We start from the raw sequence: 19,172 nt of genomic DNA, 5'->3' as shown, positions 1-19,172 counted from the left end.
AGCCCTCTGACTTGGGAATCCCATGAAATAAGACAGGAGAAGCTCTGTAATAAGGATATGTTAAGTGTATTTCACACACAATTTCAATTTCACATTAACTGTAACAGCAAAGTTTGGGGGAGTGAGAGATTTTGTCTGTCTCTATGATATCTATTTAAGAGGAACAAAGCACGTTAAAAGGGGCAATGTGAAGGGTCACTGGTAATAAGATGCTGTTATATTATTGTTGTTGTTGTCTACATAACAGAATGTAAACACTTGTATTCTATGAAACATTTCATTTTCATTAACTGTCAAGTGAAGTGTACATTGGAAGTCCCAAATATGGCCTTAGGTCTCCATTCATTAGCTTGTCCCATACGACAGAGTGAATTTCCAATAAAAATGGAAAAAATTGTGCTGGGGAAAATCAAGTTTTATAATTCTGCTCTTATTAAGCATAAGCAAGTAGTAAAATTAGTTCCTTGTCACTTTTTTTGTTAACAAATATCACTATAAAAATATTACAATAATGTTTCACTTAATTAAGGGAAGTTGCTTGGAACCAGATCAGACTATTCATCTTGCCAGGCAAGCAGTCTATATTTCAGTTAATATATTCTCTTTATGAATCATCTAGAAGTCTTTCAAATTGTAGTCTGCTTTATTCTTTTTAAGTGAAATGTTGGTGATTGAAATGAGGCTTTCTGAGTGAGATCAGACACTTTACACTAAGTTGCAATCTCAATCCTCAATCCTATATTTTATACACCTTTATTTGGATGAGAAACCCATAGTCATTCTATGACATACTGTATTCATGTTTAGGATTCAACCATATGTTCTTTCTATGTTTTTATTTTTGTCATCATGTATATATCCACAAGAAATTTCTTAATTCCCTTTTTACAGGAATCACCATCATTCTGTTCTTGAGCCCACAATACACTTCATTGAAGTAATTTTTCTGTAGGCTTAGGTGGATTGTATTTTTACATAATTTAAGATTTTCTCAGATCCCTTCTCCCCAGTCATTTTGGCAACTTAAAGATCCATAAATTAATGTGTTCAAAGAAATAATAAGGCTATTAGTACATTGGAATAATTACATAATGACTGAAAATAAAATTGTAATTAGGGTCCACATGACATTTAATATTCTGTTTCACTCCCTTTACTCTCATAATATCTCATTCCTATGACAAAAATTGAGTAGGATTTACTGTGCAGTGACTGGCAACTTTACAGCAATTTCCAAAGTATGTTTACTAAAAAGATGTTTCATTCTAATCAGCTTAAAATTTGCTTACAAAGTTCTTTTAATGTGTTTTTTCCCATCAACAGTAAAGCAAACTCTGTAATTAATAATTTCTTGAAATGATTTTACCCCAATGTTTAATTGTTTTTTATTTTACCTCATCATTTTTTGGTTAACATTATATTTTTTTAAAAAACAAAACCCTACATATTAATGAAAACAAGAATATAGTGAATACAGTGAAGAAGAAAAAATCTGCTTATGTATGGAAATGTTTAACATCTCTAGTATACCACATCTTCTCAAAAATATAAAAAAATAATGCTTGGTAGATATTCACCAACCAAACTGTTCATCTATTATTTCTACAGAAATTGAGACTGAATTAGAATCAATGAGATATTCCATTTTAAAATGCTTAATATTCTGCTTTAATGAATATCAAGCTAGGAGATTCCACCATAGTAACAAAAAAAAAACAATACAAATTACAGAGAAGATGAATCGAAGATGATGTCAGGCAGATGCTCCATTAAAAGACAGTAGCAATTCCTTAAATGAAAATTTGTTTCAGAACTGACATCACTTGAAGATACAAAAATACTGTAATCAAGGGGGGAGAGAGATGGAGAGAAAGAGAGACCACAAAAGAAAAGAAACTGTGAAAACACCTTTGGCAATAGGATTTAGGCAAGGTAATTGGAAGAACACCTAATGTCAAAAATTTCATATGGATACTTTGATCACAAGCAGCATGGAGACTGAAAGATTTTTGAACAACAAGCCATATGAGTGAAAATATTCATGGCATAATTAGATAAATAACAGATCTAGTGTCTATTTTTATTTTCCTTGATGAGAAGCATTGCAGGAGAGACTGCTGGTAGTTAATTCTCCCTAACAACAATCTGTGTAATCACAAACCCCAATTAGCTGTGCCTGTTCTATGCTATACAAACTATTTCCTTAGCGCTTCACATCACTACTTTGTAATTAGCTTTCATCTACATGAGCTTTGACTAAAAAAAATATATAAAAGTGTAAGTGATTGTACTGCCACTCAGTATTCTGTGAAATAATCGCCCGCGATTTCAATCAGATTAATTTTATCACCCGTATTAAGGAAAATTACCTCCCTCTTTACTCTCTACAGCTGAGGGCTATTTCATTTCCTGAGATGTTCATAAAAGCATAATATAAAGCAATCTGTAATTGTAAATATCCTTTCCTAATAACTTTGAGATATTTCCTTAATACGTCTTTACATTCGGAGTTTCCGTTCCATAAAATACAGTAACAAGTGCTCTATTATGCTTAAGTATGTGCTGTTAAGCTGGGTAACTTAGTACCGGCCTTCCTGTTTTTACATAGGGTTATATTTAACTTGTAGATAATGGGAACAAGGTTTAAAAGTGATGGAGCGGAATAATGGCGTTGCGACAATAATATATCTTACTGCTGTGAAGAACAGCCTTTTAACGCATCTTGCAGGTCATCCAGCACCAATTCCATTTTTCACTGCCTGACAAGTTTCACCTTCACCCACTATTTGAACAGGTACTGAAACAGATTTTTCAAATAAAGTCTAAACTGTCCCCTCCTTAGGGTAAACAATCTGCTTGCATGAGGTAAGCCATCTACCCCCTCAAAAAAGTTAAAAGCTTCATCTTACCAGCCTAGTGATTGTCAAACTTCTTTTTTTAGCAAATGGATAAATGATTTACAAAATAGGAAAAGGTTTCACCATGAGGATGGTTGCTTTCAACAAGTTAGGGTCACTCACACAGAGTTGTCTATCTACCATCATTGAGGGAAGGTACTTGGGTATTTGTTTCACATTTAAAGAAAGGATGGATATGATGAATATCACTATAGAAACTATATATGCAATAGCATTCATTAGAAGTTCCATTTCATCAGAAATTTGCCTGCATATACGGTAAATTCTTAGAGATCACTTCATTCCCCCAGAAAAATACCAAAGATTTTTTGTATACTTGCCAGGAGTGTATACTATGCTACTTAATTTCCCAATAAAGTCAGTAAATCTATTTCCAATAAAAATATGCATCTTCTTTTTATTTATAAATATGAGAACACACATACAAGTATATGACAGAAAGTTGGGTGCAAATATAAACCATTCTCATGTTGGCTCCTATTAGGAAGCAGGATATTTATCAAGTTTTAAATCAACTTTCATGCAAAAAAAAGTCCAAATTTCCCAAGCTAACTGGGAAAGAAATCCTAAAACTTTATGTAAGTGTTCTTATGCATATAGTTAATGAGTGAATGCACTAAAGGCTGTTGATGCAATGAACATCATCTTCAAAAAGCAGTATGTAACAATGCTCCTGATGGAGCATTGCAAGAAAGTACAAGCAGTACAAAAAAAAACCCCACTTAGCAAACTGAAATGCAGCCACAGAGTTGTATATTAATCTTTGGAGAGACAGAAGAGGGTGAGAGTTAGTCCTTGACTTTTTTAGAAGAGTAGATCAGAGATACAACTTGCCACTTGTGCTTGTTTTAGAAGCAGTGCAGATATTCTTTCTAAAACATCACATGATGCGAGGTATAGTATGCTGTACACCTTCTGGGTCTCATTAATTTAAATAAAAGCTTTTTGGCTGAATGGTGCCCCTAGTGTGAAAAGGCATTTTGGATTCTATCTCCCAAACATAACCATTCAAATGCAACTATATAGGCCTTTAGTCCCAACATGGTGCCTGGAGCAAACAATGTATCTTCTGACATGTTCCTTCACTCCTGCCAAGCTCCTTGCCCTTCTTTCCTTTTTTTTTAAAGTTCTTTTAATTAAAAGAGGAAAGGAAAGCCAGCACACTATGAAGTAAACCACCTAGCCTCAAGCACAACCTGCATTTCCAGCAATACTTCTGATATTGCCATAGCTCCAGAAATATTAGTAGACAAGAAAATGAAAACTGTGACCAATTTTTTCTGTACCTTCTAATGACTGGAACTACATGCCATTGTCAACATTTGGGGAAAGTATTCACATGTTCTCAATATTCCAAAAGTGTTTGTTGGCCCCAAAGTTTGAAGACATCTAAGAATCTATGCCTAGAAATTCCAAAGTTATATCTAAAATAATATAAATAATAAAATAATATCAAATTAGTTTCTGGATGGAGGGATTCGCTTTCCTTCTCTATTTAATCTAGTAATAGCTAAGGAGGGCAGTGCCAAAAATGCCCCGCCTCTTTTATAGAACTATTTTCAAGCATAAGGGGGCAGAGGCCTCTTTTGTCATCCTTGGCAAAACAGAAGGACTTGAAAAACTTGAAAAATGGTAAAGGGGACTACATTTTTACTTTTTAAAAAATTTATTCTGGATGGAAAGCATTTCTCAAAACAGCCCAGCAGAGTAGTTTTTTCCACCAATACACCATTGAATGTCTCTATAGCAAGATATAGTTATAATCCAATGTTGTATAGTATAATGTTGTTTTAGTCTTCTAATGTTTTGTTCCTGAAATCAAGGATCTTTATTTCCAAAATTCTAGTACTCATAATGGTGCAAATATAAAATGCAACACCAAGGTCACTTTTCCACTAGCAATTTAAGCAAAACAAATCAAATACTGAGATAAAATAGGAATGTAGAAAGTAAAAATAAGGGACTAAACAATAGTAATAAATCCAATGTACTAAAAATAAACAAAATCAGAAATAATACAGTTCCATGAAATCAGTTCAAGAATAATTGCAAGTACATGTTGTTTTACTGATTTCATCAACTTTCCCTGGCATGCAACCTAAATAATCTTCATTATTGCTGGGGCAAATCTGAATAATTACTGTCTAACTTACACCAAAAGCATATCTGAAAGGCCAGAGTTAATAAGGGTGCATCCATTACCAGGACATTCCTGGTAATGGGGATACATATATGAAGATTTTCACAGGTACCTTCAAGTAGTGTTTCTTAATTTCAGTGATGTTAAGACCTGTGGACTTTAAGTCCCAGAATTCCAGGGAAGCATTTCCCTGGCTGGGAAATTTTGAAAGCAGAGGTCCATAGGTCTTAATGTCACTAAGATTGAGAAACACTAAAATGTAGATAAGGATCTAAAATAAACAATTGCTGGCGAGAAATATCTTCCATTGTCAGGTGCAAACAATCAGATTCACAGGTGAAGAATTCAATTAGCTATTTTATTGCTCAAGCTTACAACACTAGAATCTTCTCAAACTGGCAGTTTGCACTTGGGTCAGACTAGATAAGGTTCAATGGTATTCAAGGGGGAGTTAGATTTTGCCCTCTTATGTCCATAGAGCAGGGGTGTCAAACCGCCGGCCCGCAGGCCAGTTTCATCATACCGGAGCCACGCCCACCCCATTGCCGGCAACAACGAAAAAGTTCTGATACGCTGTGCGACGTCACATGACGTCACGAGTTTGACATGTCTGCCATAGAGTGATTCCAGACTAATTCTCCATTTGATTCCTCTCCCTTGCTCAGTCAGTCCATCTGACACATTTGAGAAAATGCAAACTAATCTCCTTTCTCTTGCATCAGCACAACTTGAAGATAAAATTAATAATAATAATAAAGTTGGAAGGGACCTTGGAGGTCATCGAGTCCAACCCCCTGCTCAGGCAGGAACTCTACACCATTTCAGACAAATGGCTGTCCAGCCTCTTCTTAAAAACTTCCAGTGTTGGAGCATTCACCGCTTCTGGAGGCAGGTTGTTCCATTCGTTAATTGTGTTTTAAAAGCTAACATTCACATACATTGTGTTACTCATGTTATATCCATGCAATGAGATTTTTTTTTTTTAAAAAAAAGAAAATTATAACTTGAAGAATATAAACTTATTTTTTTGTTTTTTGAGGCGGTTACTTTTTTAATTCTTCCTGTTGATAATCTGCTGCCTCTAGGACAAAATGATTGGTAATGGTATTTCCTAGATATGGAGGATTACATTCTGGATGACCTGCATCTTATCCTTTGATTTATTTCCTGACATCTCATAATCCTCTTCTATAGGAAAAATCATGACTATATACAACTGATAATATAAAACACATACTTTAAAAGAAAGAAGATGCAAATAGTGTATCACTTTTTCATAGCATGTCTAAAATTTCTTGAGTTAGTCTTTAAAGTACTACAATAGTTTTTGCAGTTTGTTTTGCTGCCATTGGAATTGAAGAAGACAGCCTGCAGCATTAGTCCCTATCACTTGCAGCTACTCCTGAACTTACTATTTTTTAGCAAGCCCGAAAGTTCTTTCATTTCAACTTGACAGGTTCTGGCCTTGGGCTACCAATTCTCTTCTCATCTTGTTGTCAATATTGATATTGCTGATGTGATCTCACACTACCTGACACTGATTGTGCATTTTCTTTTGCATCTATTGCCTGATGATTGGAATCACAAACTGCCCATCTTCTTCTTTGCTTTTTCTTGACATTTTCAGTTTCCTGGCTTCACCTGTTTGATTCCTGTCAACTGGCAGATTATTTAGCATACCTTTTGAGTACTTTGAAAGGAACTATCCCTTTGAAAAATGTGTTGAATATTTACCCTAGTGAATCTTATCAATTCTAAAAAGAATATATTTTGATAATCATTGACTTGATGTCTACTGTTTTTGCTAAGAATATGTTATGATAAGGAACATTCAAGCATCTTTGTAAACAACTTGTAGAGCTTTTTCCTTTACATCAGGGGTGTCAAACTCACAACGTCACATGACGTGTTGTGACGTATCGTGACTTTTTTCCATTGCCGGCAATGGGGTAGGCGCAGTTTCGCCATGACGCATCCGGCCCACGGGTTGGCAGTTTGACACCCCTGCTTTACATGCTCAAAATATCTACATTTTATTCTGCTCCACATTATTCTAATGAATAAGAGGGAAGGTATCCATGACCAAGTTATATTGAAATCTCTGAAACACATATTATCATACTTTGACATGCTCAAACTAAAAAACTAAACTATTTGGATGCATCTTGAGGCACATAGGTAAAATATCCTAGTTAAGCTTACTTTGTAGACATGCTCATTTTGCTGACAATAATACAGAAATAGTTTACCATTGCCCTCTTCTATTCTTTAAATTTATTTACCAATCTAGTCCATAGCTCTGGTGTTTCTTTTTTCTTCTCCTTCAAATAGTTAGCCAAGATCTATTTTGCTTATCCAACACTAATTAATCACTACTAAATATTTTGGGAAAATAAATTTGCTATGCTGAATCATAAATGTTTGTAAGTCGCCCAAAGTTGTCTCTAGGTGAGATGGGCAACCAGTCTAATACATGCATAAATGCATGTATGTACGCATACATACATGCATACCTCTAGACAGAATGCAATATTTTTTGATGAACAACTCAGAACAATCCAGCCATAAATAGTAAATGTACCTTAGAATAGAATAGAGGTGGAAGGGACTTTGGAGGTCTTCTAGTTCAGCCCCCTGTTCAAGCAGGAGAACCTATCCCATTTCAGACAAGTGACTGACCAGTCTCTTCTTAAAAACCTCCAGTGATGGAGTGCCCACGATTTCTGAAGGCAAGCTGTTCCACTGGTTAATTGTCCTCACTGTTAGGAAGTTTCTCTTTAATTCCAGGTTGCTTCTCTCTTTGGTCAATTTCCAACCATTGTTTCTTGTCCTGCCCTCTGGTGCTTTGGAGAATAATTTGACCCCATCTTCTTTGTGGCAGCCCCTCAGATACTGGAATACTCCTATCATGTCACCCCTATTTCTTCTTTTCTTTAGACTAGCCAAACCCAAGTCTTGCAGCCGTTCTTCATATGTTTTAGTCTCCAGGCCTTTGATCGTTTTAGTTGCTCTTCTCTGAACTTTTCCTCAAGGTCTCAACATCTTTTTTATAGTATGGTGACCAAAATTGGTTGCAGTATTCCAGGTGTGGTCTTACTAGGGTTTTATAAAGCAGTATTAATACTTCACGTGATCTTGATTCTATGCCTCTGTTTATACAACCCAGGATTGTATTAGCTTTTTGGCTGCTGCTGCACAGTGCTGGCTCATAATCAAGTGATCGTCCACTAGGACTCCAAGGTCCCTCTCATAGTTACTGTTTTTGAGCCAGGTCTCGCCTAATCTTTGATTTTTCCTGCCTAAACGTAAAACTTTGCTTTTTCCCACATTAAAACTCATTTTGTTGGATAGGGCCCATTGTTCAAGTTTGTCAAGTTCTTTTTGGATCCTGAGCTTGTCTTCTGGGGTGTTGGCTATTCCTGCCAGTTTAGTGTCATCTGCAAATTTGATGAGTTCCCCTTCTATTCCCTCATCTATGAAGATATTAAAGAGTACTGGGCCTAAGACCCCATTGCTTACTTCTCTCCATGTGGATGTAGTATCATTGAGGACTCCTTGCTGAGTACGGGTTGTCAGCCGGCTACAGATCCATCCGGTGGTGAGGTCTATCCCAACTTTTTCTAGCTTACTAAGCAGCATGTTGTGGTCTACTTTGTCAAATGCCTTACTGAAATCTAAGTATACTATGTCCACAGCATTTTGCTGATCTACTAATTTAGTCACTTTATCAAAAAATGAAATAAGATTGGTTTAGCATGATCTGTTTTTAACAAACCTATACTGGCTACTAGTTATAACTTTGTTTCTGATTGTTTGCAGATCTGTTTTTTGATCTAGGATCCTTAGATTTGGAGTAAGCAAGAGTACTGTTTCTTTCCATGAATTCTATTGGATAGATCAAATTTGAATTGATGAAATATGAATTCAGGTCTAATGGTTGCCACAACTCACAGGCTATGGCTGTAAGATCTCTTGACTTCAGCTTTCAGTCTATGAAGCTTATAAAGTATCTTTGTTTCAATAAATACATTATAAATTAATATAATATGATTTATGGTAACCATTTAGTTTATCCATGTTTAACATGCTAGTGTTAAATTATTATTATTTGCTCTGTGTCTGAGATGTATGTGTGTGTGTGTGTGGTGCATATTGCCTATGGATTGATTTTTCTACTTTCTCTTACCATTTACAAGAAAATAATTTTCATGCAAATAGTTCAGATTAAGCTGAAATCTGATTTTGATCTCAATTTACTGGGGGAATGATCAAAGGCTTAGGAAAACTTTGTTATATTTTGTGTTTAAATCTAAGTGTGTTGGTTCTGAAATACTGAAAAAAAATATTATTTATGCTATTTTAGGAATGTCCATTAGTGTAATTTCTTTCATATCCTGTTTTCATTTATTTAACATATCAGATATATTGAAATCTAAAACTGGGATTTCTCTTCTGTATTCTTGGCTTCATATATTTCTTCTGCATTCTTTTTATTTTGCTTTTTGTAAAATACCATATAAGCTTATCTTTTTTCATCTTTTTCATCTTTTTTCAAGGTATCATCTGCAATAACCATTGTGCTAAACTTAGAAGAAGCATTTGCATTTATTGCTTAAGACAAGCTAAAAACAGTACAGCTCCATTGCACAAATGTTTCTCTGAGATGGTCTTTCCTCCTTTCCTGGAACTGAATGTCACAAATGCACATTCTTCTTCTTTTCAGCCAGGTCACCTCTAAAAAAATGTGGTATCAAATTTCTCAGTGTTCTTTGCCAGAGATGCATCTGCAGGCGCAAAGCCTGTGACAAAAGACTGAAATGACAGTACTTTGACTCCCTTCTACCTTGTGTTTGTTTAGGAAGGTCCCAGAAATTGTATTTTACCAACCACATTTGCTATCAACACACAATTATCTGGCTTAATCATGTGGAACAGTGGCAAATTCACCTGGGGCTTAAGAACTAATGACATTCTCGTCTGAGCTGCTTTAGTGAAATGGCCTAGCACCTGAAGCAGGAACAGCAAGATTGCTCAAGAAAATTTGGTTTTCTTTTTTTCATTTCACAGCATAGGGGCTCTGCTCAAATCAACAAATGCTCCTGATTAAATAGCTATGGTAGTTGACTTATTTGCACTTGGGTATATGGCTTTGAATGTGCATTGAGACGCCCTCACCTTTACAAGAAAAGAATTGTCTGCAGTTTGTTTTTAAGGCAAAGACCCGTTTGATGAAGGCTACGGTCAAAGAAATAACTGTGGAATCATTCTGATGCAATTAGAGTGATGAACACAGAGGACAACCATTCAATCCTGATGCCTACAAGCACAGACATTTTAAAAGCTGTAATTATTGTCCTCTTTGTTTATTTCTGAGTCATTGAAACTCCTTCCTAAGGAACAAATGGCAGCCTCTGGAGTTCATGCACCAAGGTGATGTAAAAGATGGTCCCACTTTTTACCTTTGAGAAAAGCAGAGTCGAAGATGGAATTTTAATAGCAACAACCTTTGAGGCAGAAATGAACAAAGCTACACCTGATTTCTCTCAGTTTCATTGAACACTGACATGTAGATGCAACTTTAGTGATGCATAACATATCAACTGTAGTGGAGGGACTTCCACATTTTAAAGGTGCAGCTGAATCATCATTTGCCTTTCACCTGCTGAATTGATTAAAATTAAATATTTTATTTTATTATCAAAATCTTTGGAATGACAAAAATGATGCTTTAGAGCAGGAGTGTCAAACTGCTGGCCCGCAGGCCAGATGCATCATAGCGAAACCACACCCATTCCATTGCTGGCAATGGCAAAAAAGTTGTGATACATTGCGACACGTCACATGACGTTTCAAGTTTGACATCCCTGCTTTAGAGAGTAATGTAAGTCTCTCTTTTTTGATAGAACAAGAATTTTTTTCATTCCATACCCTCTAGTAATATTAAAAAACCAAAAAATAAGGCTAGCCTTATATTCTAGCGTTATTGATTAAAACTAGTCTTCTTTTTAACTTCTGTTGATATTTTTTTCACCCTTTTCACAGCAGGATTTCCTCACAATTAGCAGATATGCTGTGATGAACAAAATGAATTTAACTTACTGTGGGTGATTTATTGCCCCCCCAATAGTGAATGCCCATATATCTACTCAGAAGTAAGTGTCAATGAGTACTGTGGTACTTTTGTCCAGGTAGATAAATATGGGGTTTGCAGATTCTGTAAGGACTAATATAGCAGGCCAATCTCCATGAAATGTATAGAACTTGCCATGATCTCATAGCCATGTAAGTAAAAATGTAAAACTTCCACTGTTTTCTTTTAAAGCAAAGGATGGATGCTTCAGCAAGATTGCAAGTAATGTTCAAGCCTGCTAGCATGGATCATTCCCAACATGTTTACAAGACATAGACTTGGATACATAATGGACCAGAAAAAAAGGTGTGCATTGCAGAAAGTGTTGTTTACAAAACAGATTATTAGACAAAGTTGTTATTGAAATGTATTTATGGAAAAAGTTGGGTTCAAGATTCATACAAAGTATGAATGATAGGAACTGTTGGGAACAAAAAAAAGTCTCAGATGCAGAGGAATAAATAAAACTATGCAATATTAACATACCAAATTTGGTGTAATCTTCTCATTCATCACCATCTAAAATTCAATGTAGAGTAGTTTATTTTCTGAAGATTCCAAGGGAATCACTTGTACAACAATTACAAAAGTTTTCATGTGGTGATGTAATGCAAAGTTAGGGCAATCCAGTCACAATAAGATAGGAATGGTGAGCAGTATTTATTTGGGAGCAGCTGAAGTCACAGTGAGTAGAACATTGTTTTCATATCCTCTGCTTTGTCTTCAGGACAACCAAATGGACAAGGAGTCCAGAGTAACCCAATAAGGGAGATATTATAAAAATATAATAATTAAATAAAAGGATAGACTGAGAAAAATAGTTAGCTGGTGAATTTAATGGTTGATAAGAAATATAAACTTAATCCTAATATAATATTCTAGTTCATATTATAAACCAGCATCTCTTCTACTCCAAATCACAATTCTGCTCATAGTGTCATCATTCAGAAGAGAAATCCTGGAATTAAATGCTAATATCTCCCATACTTTTAACATCTGTAGCCTCCATTCTTCAGTCACTTACCAATATTACCATGTTCAGAAATATTAGAAATAGGGTAATTTTATCATCACCAAGTAGAAATTATTTTTGGTGGGACAGCTAAATACTTCAAAATGTTATATTTCAAAGGCTTTAACTGGATGACATAATAAACTATAGATTTTAAGTAATAGCTGGACAAAGCAGGGGAAAAATCTGTTTCAGCTTGCTCTTGAGGAAGTGGGGACAAAACTCACCATGTTTCATCTGCATTGCCAGATTTCCAGCCTGGGGCCAGTTTAATTAAAGTCAATAGAGAAAAAAATGAATATGTAAAAGTGCAACTTGGTTCTCACAAAACTTGAATAAATCAAAATATGGAACATTTAATTATTAATAGTTGGGAGGGGTTTCCCTGTTTGTGAGCAAGATTATCACTCTCCTTACTAGCTGCTTATAAAGTCTCTTTGTTTAAAAAAATCCTCTGTATCAAATATAAGATATTTTTTGAAAGCCTTTTCCTATTATGTTGACCTCAAAAACGTAGTATTCCACCCAGAACACCAGTCAGCCAGTAGTTTTCTGTTTTCTACTAATACTTCACAAGAGCCTCAAAGTCAGACTTAGAAAATATAAAAATGCTGGCTAACTGCAGCCCAGTCTTCATATCAATCTGAAAACCAACCAGCCAACAAACGAAACCATAGTGATGTTTGGATATCTGTGCTTCCTCCATAGTTTTGTGGAGTTCTGGTTTTGCCTCATGCGAGTGAGTCTTTTCCAAGCAATTCTTATTGCTTTCTGTGAAAAGTACACTTCTTACACTTTGTAACTTTGTGCTTGGAACTCATATCTCACACCTAAATTATACTTAATTTCTGGACCAAGGTACTTATCTCTTTTTTCTTTCTATGAAATATGTTAAACTTTATTGATTACAAAAAATTCTGCGGTGATCAATCTTGGGGTTATTTTTTTAAATAATGAATCTCAGATTCTTACCTTTGAGATTTTTTCTGGATTTTTTTCTCTGCAGCCTGTTCTTTGTATTATTTCCGAGTTTCTCCCACACTAATAAGGCCCAAAACTGGTTTTAGAGAGTTATCCTATTGATAGCAAACAGATGGATAGACAAAATACCATGTCCATTTACATAATTTCTTCCAAAAGAGTGTGTGTGTGTGTGTGTGTGTGTATGAGTTAATTTGAAAAACACAAAAAGAAGCAATGATAATTCCATCCACCAAAGGAAAAATGCATACAGAGAGTCTCTATGCCAACCCTCTACCGGTACCACATTAGTTCGCAGATTTGTTGTATCGATGGCATGAAAAGGAGATATATTGATGACTACCAATATATGTTGTATATTGCATCGCATAATGCATGGCTGTTGTATACACACTTACACAAGCACTATTCATAATGCATGGCTGATTCAAAATCAATAGTAAAGGACCAAGTAATAAAGAAATATGCCTCAGACTGCCACTTGGTAGAGCAACCATGAAGGTCTTGAAATCTTGTGATGTGTTACAAAGAGAATTATGCAAGCCTTGGTTTGATAGTCTATGGAAGCAAAGTTAGTCTTTGAAGGAGGAGGACAGGAAGAGTATTGACACTTTAGAACTTTGGTGTTGGAGAAACTCTTGAGAATATCATGGACAACCAGGAAAACAAATAGATCATTTAAGAAATTAACTCAGAGGTCTCATTTGAGGCACAAGTGCCAGATTCAAAGTATCCTGTTTCAGATATACTATATGAAGACCTAGCTCTCTGGAAAATGTTCTAATGCTGAGAAAGGTGGAATGAAAGAAAAAGACGAAGATCAGCAGCAGTGGGGATAGACAAAGGAGATGAGTGCAGAGTTGGAAGATCTCAGAAAGGAAGGAAGGCTAGGTTGGGGATAGTTCATCATGTAGAAAATCTGTGTGGTCACTAAAAGTGACTTGATGGCACATAATCAATCGATTCATCAATCAGTCTTTATATTCTACCCCTCAAACTGGCAATTTCTCTTCACCTCACAAAATCCACATAATCATGAGAACAAATATCTCTTAAATGAATTAAACCTTTTTATATGAGTTAATAAAATCTTTTCAGATTCAATAAGAAGTGATGTCATATCTACTGCCCTCATTTTTATTAATATTATTATTTATTAGATTTTTTAAAAACCCATCTTTATTACTTTATAAGTAACTCAAAGTGGCAAACATACTTAACATACTTTTTTCTTTTCTCAACAATAGTCCTATGAGGTGAGGGGCTAAGAGAAAATCACTGAACTATAGTCACTAACTTCATGCCTAAATGGAACTAGAATTCACAGTCTCCAGGTTTGTAGCCTGGTATTTAACCACTAGACCAAAGTGGCTATTTTTAGATATTGTATTTGAAAGCTTTTCCATTAAAACTATTTCTAATTATTTGGAGTACCAATGCTTTAAAGTTGTAATGCTAGTCTCCTTCACTTTCTGGGTTATAGATACTCTTGCTGTCATTCCCAACTCGATTTGGAGTTAACAGCCCATTGCATATCTCAGACTCTAATTTGAAAAGCCTTTTCTGGAGAATGTGTTGAAAGGCAAAATGTATAGCCATTGATTAATTAGCTGGATCTAGTAACAAAATGGAACTAAAAACAGCCTACCTAGCTTTCCAAGATGTGGAATGTCATCACATAAGGGCAATTATAGACGCTCCTGGAGAAATTTTCCTTTTCTAGTGTTCTACACATTCCACATTCCATGTCATATATGCAATTCTGGTAGCTCTGTTCCCATTATCTATAGAATAATAACAACAACAACAACAACAACAACAACAACAACAACAATAATAATAATAATAATAATAATAATAATAATAATAATAATAATAATAATAATAATAATAATAATAATAATAATAATAAAAAAATAGATAGATAGAAAACCAAAGCTTTGCATGGATAGCATTTGAAAAACATTGAAGGAAAATGTGATAACAACTTGACATGGGCATAGTTTAAGATGGGAATCATCAAGAAAGAAACGGAAGGCTTAATACTGGCTGCTCAAGAACAGGCACTACAAACTAATGCCATGAAAGCGAAGATACAAAAATCCACTGACAATCCAAATTGCCGACTTTGTAATGACAAAATTGAAACTGTTTCACATCTAATATGTGAGTGCAGCAAAATCGCGCAAACTGACTACAAAGCTAGACATGACCGATTTGCTAAATTAATCCACTGGGTATTGTATAAAAAATATAACTTGCCTGTGTCCGAAAAGTCATGGAAACATAGGGTGGAAAACATTGTTGAGAATGAGAAGGTGAAGATCTTATGGGACTTTCGAATAAAGGCAGATCGCCATTTGGAACACAACACGCCAGATATCGCAGTTGTAGAGAACTGAAGCATACAGCTGATTGATATCGCTGTACCAGGAGATGCCAGAGTCGAAGAAAAAGAACTGGAAAAAAATACGAAATATTGCGACCTGGCCATCGAAACTGCACAATTATGGATGAAACGTGTAAGAGGGATACCCGTTGTCATCGGGGCATTGGGAACTATGTCCAAAAACATTGCAAAATATTTCAAGAAATTGCAGCTTCCTGCAATAACTCCAGCAATGCTACAAAAAAACTGCGCTACTCGGAACATCTTACATTTTAAGGAGGTACCTGGTTGATACCTAGGATGCTGGCAGCAACCCGTGTCAACCACAGCGCCAGTCAATTTGAATGTTCAGTTGTCTGAGGTTCATGTATAATAATAATAATAATAATAATAATAATAATAATAATAATAATAATAATAATAATAATAATAATAATAATAATAATAATAATAATAATAATAATAATAATAGAGTTGGAAGGGACCTTGGAGATCTTCTAGTCCAACCCCCTGCTCAGGAAGGAAACCCTACCATTTCAGACAAATGGTTGTCCAGTCTCTTCTTAAAAACTTCCAGTGTTGGAGCATTCACATATGTATTAATCTTGCTGGTTTCATCTTCCCAGCAAGCTAGCTAGAGTCCTTAGAGCACCTTAGTTATTTTTATTGTGTCTACTTCCACACACTATCTATGATTGTCACCTGGTGTAGGTGAGGTTGAAACATCATCTATCCTCATTCCCTATCCTAGGACTTTTAACAATCTTGCCTTCCAAAGAGTTCTTTGGAACTAAAAAAACTGCAAAAAATTATTTTGAACTTTGATTCTGCATATGTCCCAGTCGTTCCAATTAATTCCCATCACTAGCCTAATTATATTCTATTGCCTAGCTTCTACTGGTGATCAGATTGCTCATCACTTGCACACGAACAGTTTTGCTTGCTGAATGGAATAAAAACAAGAAACCCAGAACCATGTGAAAGACAATGAAATAGACAATAGAGCATACAAGCAAAAGCCAACAAAGTTGAATCCAAAGGGGAACATAGCATAACATAGGGAAATGTAGGACAAAAAAAGGCAGAAAACTAGATGCCAAAAATAGCAAGCATATCAATTATCATATCATATCCTCAAACATTTAAATTCATGTCAAGTTATCCAAATATTACCCAAAGCGCTATGAAAATTGCCTTCACTTTTGTGCCAGAATGAAAAATGGCAGTCACATATTAATTATTTTATAGCAAGTGTGTCACAAGAAGGCTTTTTGTAATGTAGGTCTTTTGACCATGTCAAAAGAAGCCCTGGCAAATATGTCACCTCCTGCCACTCCCTGTGAAATATTAATATGCAATTGCTGGGCACTTTGGCCTATTCCAAGGCTCAAAAAAAAAGGTCCACATTTAAAACAAAAGGAATGAGACTGGGAGAGAAAGAGAGGAAGTTTCTTTTATTTTTGTAATCAAAATACTAACCTAGGAAAAACACAAGTTAGTTAACATATTTCCCAGGACAAAATGGATCTCATTGTGAGGTAGTTATTCAAATGGAAAAGTCTTGACATGGGCCATATTAAAAAAAAAAAATAGACAGATATCTCTCAGTACCAGGGATCTATATTCTTCTGGTTACAGAATTTTCAATATTTTCATATCCTTTTTTTCACTCCTATGAAATGCAGCTTATAGCAGTGGTAATCATTTCCTGTGTTTGAAAAAGAGATGAAAGCATTCATGGATGAAAGCAAGTTGGATTTAATCTCCTTCTCTCTCATCCACTGCACTGTGCTGATCATTTTCCAAAAAAACAAGACTTAAGCTCATTTTTGTCATGACAAAACTAGTTTCATAATAATCAGATGGCAATTCCTAGTGTATACAATTCTAATATAATTACCAGGAGGGAAATGTAGAGGGAGTTGCAGGTTTGAGATAAAGAAAAGCCTGTGGAATTTTGTATTAATGTCTCTGACTCTCTTATTTGTGCAAGTAATCAATCTTTCTGGGAACAGAATAGTAATTCTTTCTGGGGGGAAAAAATGACAAGAGTCTGAGGAAGAAAGAAGATAATCTGAGTTTCATTCTGTACACAGCAGGTCAGCTGTGATTGACAAAGCTCATCACAAAACTATAGCTCCCAGAATAATCCCAGTAGCCGAGTTTCATTTGCAGCGAGAGTAGTGTTAATGACATGTTTAACAGCTGCTTGTTGAAGTTTGGAATCTGCATTAACCTGCAGAGCACTGAACAGAGAAATGAGGGAGTTGCATTGAAATCAAACCTTCATTATGCTGACAGGCCAGGTTAAGGAGGAGAGAGGATGCTCTTCAGGAGGGAGGAGACGTCTCCGGGTACCCAGGTTCAATTGCAGATAAGGGCAGGGGAGAAGACGACAGAGTCTGATCAATACACACAAAAGGAAGCTGACATGTGCGCAACTCAAGACTTTTAATGAAGGGAAGGGGTTATGCAAGGCAGCAACAACACACACAGGAAGGACCAGCAAGGTAGCTGATGAGAGGGCAGCCATTACAAAGGAAAGGTAGCCTGCCTGCTTGGCTGCACAACAATTATTTTGATAAGACCACCAGCCATCCTTCCATACGTTTTTTAGGAAGAGCTGCCCTATATCTAGGTAAATCCAGGTCCACTTGACTTCTCCAGTCAAGGTCTCTGCACATCTTTACTCTGCAATATCGATTGCAATGTTTTTACAAGCAAATATTTTAGATGATATTTTACTCAGCTCTCTGCCTTTTGTCATGTTTTTGAGACTTGATCTAAATATGTTAAACAATCTGATGGTCTCTGGATTTGTCAAGCTATCAAGTAGTTTTGGAACAGATGGACCCCTAGCCTCAAACTTCTGGAGAGCATACTCTACATAGTTTATCTGCTTTATTTATTTGTCATCATGCTTAAAATGTATTATGGTTGCAATTAGTACTGAGAGAACATTGTTCCCTTTTTAAATCTCCAATAAAATATGTTACATATTATATTTGTATCACCAATACAGTTTAAGTCATTCTACTGCTGAAAGTTCATTTCTGGTTATTCTATAGAGCACAGGTAGCTGGGACTGTGGTGGTCTGCTGCCTTTAGACTTGTCTATTCATTTTGCAAAGAATTTATATTCCCGCTGTTGGAAATATGGAATGCTGACTCAGATTATTATTTGCTCAAAATTAGTACAGTTGAAGAAATATGTCGTAAAGAAAGAGGTGTGTAATCTGATTCACATTTACATTTTTTACAACATTAAGAAAATTATGCCATTCCTCTTAAACTCTACAACTTCTGATCAGGTATAAGCACACTATTATTAGGATTTCAACATATAATTTTGAGCTGTCTCTTTTTCCAAGGCAATGAGAAACTGAACAGGAAAATCCTAAGGTCATTGTGAAGCTTGATTAAATACAATTGTTTCATTTGACTAAGTATTAGCAGAAGTTCACTTGAACCAAAGTGCTCTACATGGTTTAGTATAGGATGCCTGTATTTTGTACATTTTTATGCATCTTTGCAATCTATAAAACTTGAATATTACCGTGCTTTTGAAATACTTCAATTTTGTAATACAGATTTCAGGTGAA

Source organism: Protobothrops mucrosquamatus, unplaced genomic scaffold, assembly GCF_001527695.2.
Source record: "Protobothrops mucrosquamatus isolate PMUCROS unplaced genomic scaffold, P.Mucros_1.0 scaffold499, whole genome shotgun sequence".
In the NCBI taxonomy this organism is placed as follows: Eukaryota; Metazoa; Chordata; class Lepidosauria; order Squamata; family Viperidae; genus Protobothrops; species Protobothrops mucrosquamatus.
Note: the sequence above shows the minus strand (reverse complement) of the source record.